This window comes from Pempheris klunzingeri, chromosome 8 (assembly GCF_042242105.1).
Source record: "Pempheris klunzingeri isolate RE-2024b chromosome 8, fPemKlu1.hap1, whole genome shotgun sequence".
Lineage (NCBI taxonomy): Eukaryota > Metazoa > Chordata > Actinopteri > Acropomatiformes > Pempheridae > Pempheris > Pempheris klunzingeri.
Window position 1 is genome coordinate 8,466,298 of NC_092019.1, and position 14,769 is coordinate 8,481,066.

The 14,769-nt window shown below is 49.0% G+C and overlaps 1 protein-coding gene across 3 annotated transcripts in view; it reads left to right on the forward strand.

The window, feature by feature from the left end:
- Positions 1 to 1,971: 1,971 nt before the first annotated feature.
- The window catches only part of LOC139204656 (zinc fingers and homeoboxes protein 2-like), a 28,430-nt gene continuing 15,632 nt past the window's right edge, over positions 1,972 to 14,769 (forward strand). For all 3 annotated transcript variants that reach the window (XM_070834604.1, XM_070834605.1, XM_070834607.1), the window contains exon 1: positions 1,972 to 2,371. The gene's annotated coding sequence lies outside the window, so the exon portion shown is untranslated. The remainder of the gene's footprint in view (positions 2,372 to 14,769) is intronic.

The window sequence follows — 14,769 nt, forward strand, 5'->3', positions numbered from 1 at the left end:
CAGAGCCCTGGCTGTGTGACCGCCTGTGTGGATGAAAAAAATAAACTGAGATGAGATAAGGAAGGATTAAACTAGCAGGGGGGGAAACAGCGACCTGATATCAAGCTTTAAGAGATAAATTGATCACTTTAACTGATTCAAATAGTTTTTGAAGACATTTTGTGGGTGAGGATCAGATCAAACTGGCAGACAACTTCATAAAAGACACAACTCTTTTATTTTTTCTGTGACCAAAATTAGACCAGAATATTAATAATTCTTAACTTTCATAGGAAGTTTCAATGTCAGAGTCAGTATTTTCCTTTCATAATATTTTTGGAGACATGCAATTTATCAGCTTTTCCTTTTGTATTTGTTTTCATCAAACCTGGGAAATGTGCGTCTGTGTTCTGGTCTGAGAGCAAGTGACAACATTTAAAATACTCAAGCAGAATATCAATGACAATATATTCAGTTTAACTCGTGATGTGTGGGAGAGCTTCATAGCAGCAGCCCTAGAACATTTGGCCAATCAGAAACTGTGCTGCAATGCTAGAAATAATAAATAAATAATATATATATAATAAAAAGAATAGTGGCTAAGATTATATAAAAGTATGCTACTCTTGCTATTACTATTTCTCTACCGCATAATTATTATCATATCAGGAGCAGCTGGTATTCCTAATGTTGGTACCACTCTGCATATTAAATGTGATTTGTGGTTATAATTAGGACGCAAATCTAAGTTAACAGATACAGAAACTGTAGAACATACAATCCTGGTGATGTTGGATCCAGCTGAACTTACAGGGCCACATCAAGGTCAGTTTAAACCACATGACGTCATCAGGATTAATCTGGACTATTGAGGTTGGAGACTTCAGCTTTTTTAACAGGAAGCCTTTGTTATAAACTAACGCAAGGAGTTCAAAAGACCTGATCATCGACCTGATCTAACGAAAAACACCAGTGAGTTGCATCATCAGAGGAATTGTGGTGTTTTTGCAGGGACTAAAAGTCAGCACATCTCAGCACCTGCAGCACTGGTCACAACTGCTCTTTTTTTTTTTTTTATATCTCTCACATGTTCCCCAACTTTATGGAAGTACAACACTTAATTACTGAGGAACCTCTTCAAGATTAAACAGTTTAATCAACCGTTTAATCTCCAGGAAAGAAATCAGTGAAATCAGTTGATTTGTTTGGTTTTAACTGATATGCCTTAATTTGCAAAGCATTATTGGTGCATTTGCTTGATCTCTGAGGGCTGAAGAAAGACTGTGTCAATCAAAGGCTGGAGCCAAAGTCCAAGTCCAAAATCAGCACACTGTAGTTTAACCTGCTCTCTGATCTCTCTGTGCAGAAAGGCAGGTAGACACACACTTCCCGCACTGATAAAATACCACTTTTCTCTGTGGCATCTGAGTAATATTGTCTTTTAATGAATGACACATGAGTTTTCTGACTGCCGGAGGCATCACTGCAGTACAAATTTAGGCACATGTCTCCACCATGGCCACATGAGGGATGTGATGCATGCATGGGCCAAGGTCAGAATCAGTTCTGAAGTGGCTCCAGTGGAGGTCACTGTTGTGTCTGAGCTCTCTGGGCCGTCTGTGTCACTTCAGGGCACTCTCTCTCTCAGCAATATAAACTGTGAGCATCTGACCTCAGACTAACCTCTGTGGATCCAGATGTGAGCGCGTTTTGTGTGTGATGATGATGATGATGATGACAGCCGGGGACGTGTGCAGTTTCCCCTCTGCAGAACAGCTTCCACTGTAGAAAAGCACTGCAGCAGCTCCACACCTCAACTCACCACCATGCACAGAGAGACAGACAGAGAGAGAGAGAGAGAGAGAGAGAGAGAGAGAGGTGGGTGGGCGGGGTAAAAGAAGGAGGGTGGAGTTATTGTGCAACAAACGCCCCCTCTGCTACTTAAATATTTAATTAGATCCAAGCAGAGAGGCAGGCAGACATCAGCGCAGGGACAACTTGACGGCAACAACACGCAGTCCATTCATATTTACAGCAGCAGGCATGCTTCATGGAGCCACCAGCACTCCTCCTGCCGCCTGGACGGAGAGTTGCTTCACTTTCCTCGGCCCGTTTCTGAACTTTTCACGGCCGTAACACCATGGACCCGCCATGGACGGACACCGGCGCTCCGGTACGGCATGCAAATACGTACTCTGACGTCGGCGATCATGTGGCTTTTGGCGTAGATCCTCCTTGTGATCGCCAATTTTTTCTTTCCTGTCGCCTGTTGTCTGCTCGGCTGCCGGACCGCCGTGAGAGTGTTTAAGACAGATTTGGCTCGTCTCTCGGTTTAGCAGTCGCTTTGGGATTGTACCACAGCACCTGAGCATCGCGCCAAAACGGTGGGCAGGTAAGAAACGGATCAACTCTTCCTCTGTTTTTCTAAACGCCCCCCCTCCACCTCCACCACCACCACCACCTCCTCCTCCTCCTCCTCCTCGCCCTCCCCTTCTCAAAGTTAAAACTGCATGTAGTTGTTTTTTTGCACCTCTCTCTTGGCTTGCTCAGCCGTTGCGTGGCTCCCAAACAGCCACACGCCTCTGTATAAATATTTTAACTTGTCTAGCCGCATGAACTTTGCCTGCTCCTGCCGTTTACACCTGCGTGCTCAAACAATGTGTCCGCCAAGTTGTTAATTGGACGTTTCCTCCCCGTGTTTTAAGTTTCACTTTGATACATTGTGGCCGCGGTGGCAGACGGCAGAGGGGAGAAACGCCGTGTCTACTTTTCCTCCTCCCCGTGTCGACATAACCAGCAAAACATGGCCGTCCTTTGCCGACATGTTGTTACGTCGATGGCGAGAGGGGGAACATTTGGGGAGAGTGTTTTTCTGCGCCCCTCTGTCACATCTCGGGTTGGCCGGTGGAGACTGCCGCTAAACTCCGCACCGCCGATGCTGCAGCCGCTCGCTTTCAGCGGTGTGGAGGTTTCAGCGCAACTTTGGGAGTCCGGCGTTGTTTATAGACTTTGATTTGTGCGACTCTGTGATGTAGGCGTAACGTTACCCCTGGTGATGCCTCCTCCCCTCCGAGACCACGGCTCTTACTGCATGCAGTCTCTCACACACACACACACACACACACACACACACACTTTGCTGTAGCATAGGAGCTGACTTATATCCTGTCTTTGCTGAGGGCCTGCAATTGGTGTAAAAAAGTCAGGCGTGGTTGTTTTTTTATTCAGAAAATCAGCCTGTGTTATGAACCCAGTGCCTCGGACTGTGTGCCGCACTGCTTTGCTTAAAAACCAGTCCACCCAGTACAGCCTTTTTTTTTTTTTTTGTTGGAGGGACACTGGTTATTGCTTTGATTGATCTCGTTGTGTTGCATCCTTCCTGTCTTCCTGCACTGCACAAGGTAGCACTGGTGAAGAGGTGTGAACATGCACAGACGCAGCATGAGCACATGTCATAATTATAAACAGTCAAATAATCCTAGACTCATAGTTCAAACAGGGGAAACTCTGCTTGGTCTTAAAATGTAGGCCATTCTGCATCACCTCCTTCCTGGTTTTCTACTTTCTTGCACCATCTTGTCCCATAAAACTAAATCTCATACAGTTCAGTGTCATAGAGGTTTATTAATGGCAGCATCTGCCATAAAATTTCCTCAAAGTCACTGTAAACTTTCCAGTTGGGAATCACGTCTCCATAAGACCTAGGTGCAACCTTCTCCTGCCGTACATAATTAGTTTTATTGCTTTTTGGAGCTTTGACATTAATTCGGGCAGCGTACACACATACGGCAGTACTAAACGCCACCAAGAGACAATTGACCACAAATTGGTGCTGATACTCACCTTTATGAAGCATCGTCGGTCTCTCCTTGACATAACCGATTCACATAAATAGAAATTATTTGTCAATTTTATTATGATATTCAAAGTTTTAGTTCATTCATTACTTTTGTTTAGTCACAGAGGGCTGGCTGCCAGCTCAGTTTTTAGTGTCACAGCAATCCCACGGCCCATGTTGGCTCGTATGAAAATTATTGAAATGAGGTCCATCCAGTGAAGTATAGAAGTGAAACATTTTGGAAGAGGGCACCAGTGTCAGATAATACTTTGTACACACCCTGAGTTGAGGTGTTGGAAGAGGAGTTGGATCAGTGCATCCCAACAAAATCTTAAAAATTTGGCATGTATAGGCCTGTAATAACATTTTATTATATATCTTACGTGGACATAATAATGGTGAGATCTGAGTCTCTTTTTAAATGACATTCACCACCATGTATGATGATATTAATAAAGAAAATGGAGGAAAATCCACACCTGATTATGACGTTTCCAACAACAGAGACACTCGTGTTCTTGCTGGTTATGGTAAACGGTCCCTGACACAGACTTGCTATGCTGTAAGTCTGTGCACCTGTTCATCAGTGTGCAGCCTTAGACCTCTGACAGGTCTGCACACTCACTCCCTCCAGGTGGGCCAATTAATTGAAAAGCACTTGGCGTCTGTTATGTATACTGCTTTTGTAAGTAAAGCTGTCACCCAATCGCAGCCCGTGCTCACATTCTCACCGTGCGTCTGATGAAATATCTTGTTCATTAGACGCCATCCCCTTCATACTGGCGTGACCTGTTATGTTGTATTTCTAAACATTCTTTGATCAGCAGTGGGGCCCAGTCGTACAAGATGTAAGTGAGTTTGATCACAGTGCAGTTAACCTCCCTGTCATACCAGTTACCAGCGATTCCTCTGGGTATAAACTTGGCTTCGCTCACTAAGCCACGCACTCTTGCTCTTTCCATGTGAATAAAAAATGTGGCTCATGTTTGTTCTTCTCATGGGTTCCACTTGTGATCTGCCAAATCACAGATAATGTTATATAATTTGGAATGACAGCCGGCTCAGTTTTTATTGGGGGCTGAACAATCAAAGGGTTTCTGCTGATAAAAGCAAACGGTCATGTTTTAAATCACACACAGACGCTTGCTTAGTGGATTGTGTTGCAACGCTTTTTTTTGCAGCGCAACGTGGGAAATAGAGACAAAAGTAAGTGGTATTAATGTATGCAATTAACCCACTAAAATGAAACTTCTTTTAAAAATTATCATTTTGGTTTGCCCACAAATCAGTTGTTAGAGAAAGGAGAAAAGAATTTAAAGGATTACAAGTTAAAATCCCTTTTCTTGTCCAATGTTAGGTATATGGGAGGACACTAATGAATCGTTTCTACAGTTTGACAGATGCAAGATTAAGTCTGCGTTAAAATATTTTTTGGGGAAATCGTTATTCTCAGTGTTGCTCAAGGGATTAGAGAAATGCACAGATGTCACCCCCCTACCTCGCTGTCCATAACATCAGTGATTGTCCCATCATCCCTACACTGTGACGACAGCAGGGAGAGAGGGAGCGTTTTAGTAAAGAGAGATTTTATGTGCAGCCTAAAATCATTTGGGTTATTTACTGTAAGGAGTTTAGCAGCTATTATTTTTTGAAAAAGGGGCAGAAAAAATAAATCTACCCTCATTGAATCGCCCGTTTCTCCTGTCTCGCCCAACCACGCGGTGTTTCTCGATGCACTGCGACCTCTGAGAATGTCACATCCAAAACATCCAGCTGTGAGGGGATTCGCTTTATTCGTTTACTGTAGTCAGATGGTGGAAAACGAACAAGACTCAGTCTGTCAAATTCATTTAAATGGAAACTATTGGTATGGTTTGATAGCAAAGAAAGTGCAGCATAGTCAAATATCATTTGTATAAATGACATATGAGATCTAATTGTTGACAGTCATGCCGCCAGATGTTGCATGTGTCAGTCATGCTATCAAGAGCTTTTGATTGACAGTAAAACACTGAGAAATTATGTTGGATGAATTATTATGGAGGCGGGTAGTCCTGTTTTAATGCTGTGGGAGTGAGTATATGAGCCTTCCAGTGTTTGAGAGGGGGTCCAATGGGCAGATGGGACTTTTTTGTTGTGGGTGCCACAAAATAAATAATAATAGACACATATTATTGTACTCTTATACATAGCTGATTCTGTTCTTGATTATCCTCTCTCATCTGGGCTGACCTGTGCTACTGACAAATATTTTTATCAATGTTTTACTTGCAGTCCCCTTCAAAGTTCATCTGCCTCTAGAAAACCGGACCAATATGCTGCAGTTCACATTTAGCGATGAAATTACATTTTCATTATTCTAATCATTACATCCTTAAGTGTCATGATATGAAGTGATGGCTGCTGTGTGGTTTTCCACTTAGTGTGAACAGCTGGAAAGTCACGACTGACAATTAAAGCTGAAGATCACAGATGTCATCTAGATTGATCCTGGTGACAGCTCAGTCTCCCCTTTAGCTCAGCGGCTGAGCTAACGTTACGTTAGCTAATGTTAGAGTTTAGCAGACGGACAGGACGAGCTGCTGCTCAGATCTGAACGTCCTGATTATAGTGATAAAGATATTGTAAGAGAATTTGCATAATTTGATTAATGTTAGCTACATATAAATGTATTCCCTTCTTTAATCTAGATGGGGAACTACATGATGTGGCGTACTTTACCTGTAATGATGGTATTGGTTAAGATAGTAATATGATATAGTAAAGTGGTAGGTGTTCAGTTGTCCTCCTGTTGAAGCCGACATTAAAGTGGACCAAGTTACACAGAAGAAGCAGCCCCTCTGCTTCTGCTTTATCCACAGAACAAAAGTAGCTTTAATTCAGACAGTCTTGTTTACAGGTAACCCTGAGAGGAGCCAGCGTTGCAATGTTAATGTGATGTACAGCTGAAGAATTATTGTTGTCTGTCTGCTAGCGTTAGCTGACCAACAGCTAGAAAATGATGTGAACACTAGATAGATGGTTAATGATCAATGGCCATGATATATGTTTCTCCTTTCCATGATATGGGGATACGGGATGGTCTTTAGAGTGACTGGTTGTGGGTTTCAACAATTTTCTGTTTTTTACATTCGTCAGGAAGGTCCAGCATTCCCTGGTAGCACATCACACTTCCACATCCAATCCCAAGCTACATAGTAACTGTCCATTCTCCTGGTGAAACACTGGGATGAGTCATGGCGGGTTGGAGGACGGAGGCTGTTGTCATCACGGCCCGTTGTGCTCAACTTGGCCCCGTGATGACATCACCAACGTCTACGCCGTGCTTTGTTTCAGTGTTTTCGGTTCAGGTCCTCTCTCTCTCTGTGCTTTGCCTCCCTGGCTTCTCAGGCGTGTTGTTAGGTGACTAAGGCAACCACAGAGATGAGCTCATCACCTGTAGGTGGGGCTGAGAGGGAGAGCGTGATGAAGGGAAGGAGACTGTTAGAGAGGCAGAGCTGAAGAGTTACATAGGAACAGAGGGAGGGGGAGCATGAAATCAACACTGTATGATGAGAGAGTAAGTGTGATGTCTGAGAGTTAGAGACAGAAAGAGACAATTAAGTGACACTGCATCAATCAATCAGTGTTTATTTATATAGTGCCAATTCATAACAGTGCTATCTCAAGGCGTTTTCCATAAAGAGCAGGTCTAGACCAAACTCTTTATTAAGAGAGACCCAACGATTCAAGATTTCAAAATTAAAGATTCAAGAATCCCCACATGATCAAGCATGAGAGTGACGACAGAGGAGGAGAGAAGTTATAAGGTGATGCTAAAGCCCCACATGCACTTTAACCTCTTAAAGCAGTTTGCCGTGTCGGCGTCATATCAGTTTTTGGTTTCAAAGGCTGCGATTTGCTAGGTCAGTCAGGACTTTGAAGTCTTCCACCATAACCTTAGCGGACACCATAACGGCAAAATTTTCAGGTAAAACTCACAAAAGGTCACGACGCTCTTACATATTTATGTGCCCTCAAAAGCAATCCACCTCTCTGATGCTCTACTAGAGATGGTGTCGCCAGTTCGTGACTTTGAAAATCTTAACAGAAAATTGCAGTAGAGTGTAAGGAATTCAAAGTACTACTGTCGTACTCTACATGTCAGAAAATCGGACTGAATAAGGGAAGGAAGACATGAGAGACAGAATGTCTAAGTGGTGTGAATGAGAAACAGGAGACAGCCTTGGAGTGAGAGACTGTGAGATAAGAGTATGTGTGGGAGAGACCCCACCATTAGTACCTGCACTCATTTCATAAGCTGTGTATTTTATTAAGACTTCACTGCTGCATTGATTATTATTTAAGTCTATGGTTGCATTGCAGTTTGTACAGCACTGTGCTTCTGCAGGTGTAAGCATGTATTAAACTACCCAGTGTGGATCATCCAGCAGTCAGAGGGCTCATTTCTCTCTGCCACTGCAGTCTTTTAGAACTTGAGAGTACTTCTGCGGTTGCCAAATCAAGTCTTCTGGTGAAATTGTGAACATAACAGCCACTACATGCAATTGTCAAAAGTTAGTTTCACACTTCCTTGCACACAGTCAGCGTCTCTGTCATGTAGGTCATTCATGCCTGTATGTGCCAATAAACCTACCCTGTCCTCAATTTCAAGTTTGGGGGGTAAAAGGAGAAAAAGGGGGGAAGGAGACAGACGGCTTACTAAAGGGCCTTCTGCACTGCACCACGTCAGCCGCTGGCAGAGCACAGACACACCCCTCCTGCCAGCGTGAGACCAATGAGGAGAGGCTGGAGACAATTCACAAGCCCCACCCACTGCAGGGAAGGCAGAGATTGACAGGTTGGAAATCTGGCCGCACAGGAGCACTAAATGCTCTCTGAGACTCTAGCAAACACAAAATAAAGAGCGCCAAAGTCTCCAGGCTTTCTCGCTTGGACACATTCTTGTCTCTTTCTCATATATGCACACACACACACACACACACACACACATTGGACACATTAAATGCAGTAATAGAAAAATTTCCCTAAACATTACATCACATTGCATGATGACGTGATATGATTTGCAGTGATTACAATGTGGTAACCATTGGACTGCAGCTTTGCAGAACCCCTCCCATGTCCCTTGTCATTGTTGACCTAATTTGAGGGCTGCTGGCTGGGTGAAAGGTGACCCTTGCCCTACTCCACAGTGCAATTACTGTAACTAAGAACTCACATTTTACCCTGCCCAAATAATAAAAAAAGCTAGAATTTTAACAGTTGTTTAAGCTCTTAAAAGTTGACATTGTGTTGTACAGTGTTTCCGCGGGAGAGTAATGCACCGTTATCAGTGTGGTGTGCTCCAGGCCATTAGGGAGAGTGAAAGAGAGGAGCATAGAGCTGGACAGAGGGAGTGCAAATAGGACAGCAAATTCAAGTCAAGGGGGGGCCATTATCATGGAAGCTGCATAAAAATGTTCAAGAGGGATAGTTTACCCCTGTATTTACTCTGTGCACTGTTATGAAACTCTGCCCTGAACCCCATCTGCTTTTCATTCCACTCGCAGGCCCTTTGATCAAGTGATCATGTCGGACTTCATCATTGGGGTCACTTTGCATGAGTTTATATGGGGTTGGAGCAACAAACTGAATTAAGACAGCTTAAGATGTTTCCTGTCAGTCTGATGTTCGGCAGGCAAGGCAAAATCTGAGCCCTCTACAGTTTGACTGTCTTTGCTGCAAACTGTGAAAACAGCTTATTTGGAGTCTATTGGTAGACTATAGCTGTGGCTGTTAGATGTGGAAATGCATTCAGATGATGATGCAGTCCCCAATGTTTTACATTTACACTGACTCACAAGGTCAGACACAAGCGTTCTTACCTCTGAATATTCTGACACACTAATAATTTCAAAGATGTGTCACAGTGTGTGGTGTAAACTGTACCGTCATGCAGAAAAAGTGAAGTTGGGCTGGACTTGAAGCATCGCGGTTGTCGTGACTGATTGACCTCTTCTGGGTTTCTCTCCTGGATGCAAGCACACACTTGCACACGCTTTCTGTTGGTTACAGTGTTACCATAGTAACACAACCATCAGCCGCAGAGTGGGTGACACTTGGATATTTTTGTAGCTTGCCCTTTTTGTGTGTGTGTGTGTGTGTGTGTGTGTGTGTGTGTGTGTGTGTGTGTGTGTGTGTTCAGTCAGGAGACAGGGCTGGCAATGTGAGTCTGGTGTCTGTGTTCAATATTACAAGAACCAGAATAAACAGAAGACCCTTCTTAATAGAGTGTTTCCATCATAGTGTATATAGGTCACTGTGTCTCTTACAATGTTTGTAGACTGAATAAGGTCACAGCGGCGATGACCAGTCCAGCTCTCTGTAGCTTCATGTGAAAGTTTTGCAACTTGTCACAAAAACCGATGGGTGTGGGATGTTGCAAAAGCAGTCTCTGCAACTTCAGTAGACTGAATGTGGTAGTAAAATGTGCTTTGTCACTCTTATGCATATATCTGTGTCAGCATGTATTCCAGCCAATGGGAAACATTGATTTCTGTCGATGTGCGGAAATTTCAAAGACGTCTCTGCTGTTGAAAAGTCCCATAACTCTGTCACAATTCTTTAATAACCCAAGTTTAAAGGAGTAGTTTTACATTTTTGGAAAATGCACTAATTCACTTTCATGAGTTAGCAGAGTGATACCACTCTATTATCTGCCCATTAAATATGAAGCTGGAGCTAGTCTTTAGGTTTTTGTTTTTTTTAACCACTCAATATCAATACCCACATCTGCCTCAAAAATCTAGTAAAGGTTGGGTTCTAGTGACACAACAGTTTTTATCGCTTGTCCACATTAAGACTTTATCCCAGCCCAGCAAAATTAACATTGCTCTGTTGCTAGGCAGAACATACCAAGCACTCAAACACAGTGCAGCAATGCTTTGCTCTAGAGGAGCCGCATGATGAGATTTAAATTAATTCTGCGACGGTCCGAAATTCTGCCTCTTCCACCCCTGCTGGGACACATTATATTAATGGTGGTGGTGCTGCTCGTCACCTACACAATTGAGACACACACATTGTCCTCCTCACTGCAGTGGCTGACTTGTGGAACCAGCAGTCAGGAGGGAAAAGCACTCAAAACACACCCCATACAGCAGTGCCAACAAAGCAGTGCATGCGCTCCCCGTGTGCCCCAGTACGTTTTTGTTACTTGTGATATAAATTTCTGTTGGAGCTTCAAAGTTTTAGTTAATGCAGCAGCAAAGTCGTGACAGTGTTCCAGTCAGTGTTTGTGCAGCTTCTGGTTTCCATGCTGCTCTTTGGTGCTGTTGTGCTTGTTATTTTAGAGCTGTACTGTAAGTGGTTAGTACTTCATGCATGGCTTCAAGTGCGGGAGCAGCAGAGGTTACCATTCATACGCCTTTTGTGTTTGTGATGACTGCATGCATGACAACTCTGGCACTCGGTTGGCTGTATCTCTACAGTCATTTCTCCAGCCTTTCTTCTTTTCTTCAGCAACAAGAATGAACCCCACCAGAATCTGCCAGTTGTTCAGCTGGATCTTCGCTCAGGCTGTCCAGGAGAGAGCAGAGGCACAAGACACACTTGTTTCCCCATTCCAGACAGTCCATGGCCTTGACAGACACCCAAGTGCACCTGATCAGTCTGGCTGCATTGTATAATTTATATTTACTATATATCATATCAACAGTGTGCACCTGTTGCCTTACATTTCTCCCAAGCCTTTCCTTAATAATGTCTCACTGAAAATAGATCCGCAACCTAACCCTAACCTCTGAGCCACAGGTACTGCAGTTACCATGGTGATCCCTAAGAAAAGTTGTCTCCTAACAATTACATCATTATAAACATCAATCAAGTTTGGCAAGGGACACACTGTATGTATTGACAAGTGGCCATGGGGATAATTTGGCTCAAATAGATATTTTTTTAACAGGAGGCCTCGCTGAGTTTCCAAAATTCCAGTTTGAGAGCACAGTCTGAGCTTCCCCCTTACTACACTTTGAGATTGCATTAATGATACACAGAAATAGGAGCTGAGTCTAGTGTGCTGCTGTGACTCATCTGTTCACTGTCATTCTCTCCTCACTGTTGTTTGGATAGATATCCCTCCTATAGCACCACTATATTTCTGCTGCGTTAGATCATCTGTCTGTCTTCATACATTAGAGAAACTCAGTGGTACAGAAGATTTGTATTGATTTCCCCTGCGTTCTCTCCAGGATGTATAACAGTGTGTAGCCTAAACTGATTACTGCCAGGCCTGATAAATGTATTTGCTGCCTGGCAGCATTGAAGGTAACTCCTTCAAAAAGATAGCCCCACTAATATAATGCGCCAGTCAGACAGACAGCGAGACAACAGGCAACTACAGACAGACAGGCAGGCAGGCAGGCAGGCAGGCAGGCAGGCAGGCAGGCAGGCAGGCAGGCAGGCAGGCAGGCAGGCAGGCAGGCAGGCAGGCAGGCAGGCAGGCAGGCAGGCAGGCAGGCAGGCAGGCAGGCAGGCAGGCAGGCAGGCAGGCAGGCAGGCAGGCAGGCAGGCAGGCAGGCAGGCAGGCAGGCAGGCAGGCAGGCAGGCAGGCAGGCAGGCAGGCAGGCAGGCAGGCAGGCAGGCAGGCAGGCAGGCAGGCAGGCAGGCAGGCAGGCAGGCAGGCAGGCAGGCAGGCAGGCAGGCAGGCAGGCAGGCAGGCAGGCAGGCAGGCAGGCAGGCAGGCAGGCAGGCAGGCAGGCAGGCAGGCAGGCAGGCAGGCAGGCAGGCAGGCAGGCAGGCAGGCAGGCAGGCAGGCAGGCAGGCAGGCAGGCAGGCAGGCAGGCAGGCAGGCAGGCAGGCAGGCAGGCAGGCAGGCAGGCAGGCAGGCAGGCAGGCAGGCAGGCAGGCAGGCAGGCAGGCAGGCAGGCAGGCAGGCAGGCAGGCAGGCAGGCAGGCAGGCAGGCAGGCAGGCAGGCAGGCAGGCAGGCAGGCAGGCAGGCAGGCAGGCAGGCAGGCAGGCAGGCAGGCAGGCAGGCAGGCAGGCAGGCAGGCAGGCAGGCAGGCAGGCAGGCAGGCAGGCAGGCAGGCAGGCAGGCAGGCAGGCAGGCAGGCAGGCAGGCAGGCAGGCAGGCAGGCAGGCAGGCAGGCAGGCAGGCAGGCAGGCAGGCAGGCAGGCAGGCAGGCAGGCAGGCAGGCAGGCAGGCAGGCAGGCAGGCAGGCAGGCAGGCAGGCAGGCAGGCAGGCAGGCAGGCAGGCAGGCAGGCAGGCAGGCAGGCAGGCAGGCAGGCAGGCAGGCAGGCAGGCAGGCAGGCAGGCAGGCAGGCAGGCAGGCAGGCAGGCAGGCAGGCAGGCAGGCAGGCAGGCAGGCAGGCAGGCAGGCAGGCAGGCAGGCAGGCAGGCAGGCAGGCAGGCAGGCAGGCAGGCAGGCAGGCAGGCAGGCAGGCAGGCAGGCAGGCAGGCAGGCAGGCAGGCAGGCAGGCAGGCAGGCAGGCAGGCAGGCAGGCAGGCAGGCAGGCAGGCAGGCAGGCAGGCAGGCAGGCAGGCAGGCAGGCAGGCAGGCAGGCAGGCAGGCAGGCAGGCAGGCAGGCAGGCAGGCAGGCAGGCAGGCAGGCAGGCAGGCAGGCAGGCAGGCAGGCAGGCAGGCAGGCAGGCAGGCAGGCAGGCAGGCAGGCAGGCAGGCAGGCAGGCAGGCAGGCAGGCAGGCAGGCAGGCAGGCAGGCAGGCAGGCAGGCAGGCAGGCAGGCAGGCAGGCAGGCAGGCAGGCAGGCAGGCAGGCAGGCAGGCAGGCAGGCAGGCAGGCAGGCAGGCAGGCAGGCAGGCAGGCAGGCAGGCAGGCAGGCAGGCAGGCAGGCAGGCAGGCAGGCAGGCAGGCAGGCAGGCAGGCAGGCAGGCAGGCAGGCAGGCAGGCAGGCAGGCAGGCAGGCAGGCAGGCAGGCAGGCAGGCAGGCAGGCAGGCAGGCAGGCAGGCAGGCAGGCAGGCAGGCAGGCAGGCAGGCAGGCAGGCAGGCAGGCAGGCAGGCAGGCAGGCAGGCAGGCAGGCAGGCAGGCAGGCAGGCAGGCAGGCAGGCAGGCAGGCAGGCAGGCAGGCAGGCAGGCAGGCAGGCAGGCAGGCAGGCAGGCAGGCAGGCAGGCAGGCAGGCAGGCAGGCAGGCAGGCAGGCAGGCAGGCAGGCAGGCAGGCAGGCAGGCAGGCAGGCAGGCAGGCAGGCAGGCAGGCAGGCAGGCAGGCAGGCAGGCAGGCAGGCAGGCAGGCAGGCAGGCAGGCAGGCAGGCAGGCAGGCAGGCAGGCAGGCAGGCAGGCAGGCAGGCAGGCAGGCAGGCAGGCAGGCAGGCAGGCAGGCAGGCAGGCAGGCAGGCAGGCAGGCAGGCAGGCAGGCAGGCAGGCAGGCAGGCAGGCAGGCAGGCAGGCAGGCAGGCAGGCAGGCAGGCAGGCAGGCAGGCAGGCAGGCAGGCAGGCAGGCAGGCAGGCAGGCAGGCAGGCAGGCAGGCAGGCAGGCAGGCAGGCAGGCAGGCAGGCAGGCAGGCAGGCAGGCAGGCAGGCAGGCAGGCAGGCAGGCAGGCAGGCAGGCAGGCAGGCAGGCAGGCAGGCAGGCAGGCAGGCAGGCAGGCAGGCAGGCAGGCAGGCAGGCAGGCAGGCAGGCAGGCAGGCAGGCAGGCAGGCAGGCAGGCAGGCAGGCAGGCAGGCAGGCAGGCAGGCAGGCAGGCAGGCAGGCAGGCAGGCAGGCAGGCAGGCAGGCAGGCAGGCAGGCAGGCAGGCAGGCAGGCAGGCAGGCAGGCAGGCAGGCAGGCAGGCAGGCAGGCAGGCAGGCAGGCAGGCAGGCAGGCAGGCAGGCAGGCAGGCAGGCAGGCAGGCAGGCAGGCAGGCAGGCAGGCAGGCAGGCAGGCAGGCAGGCAGGCAGGCAGGCAGGCAGGCAGGCAGGCAGGCAGGCAGGCAGGCAGGCAGGCAGGCAGGCAGGCAGGCAGGCAGGCAGG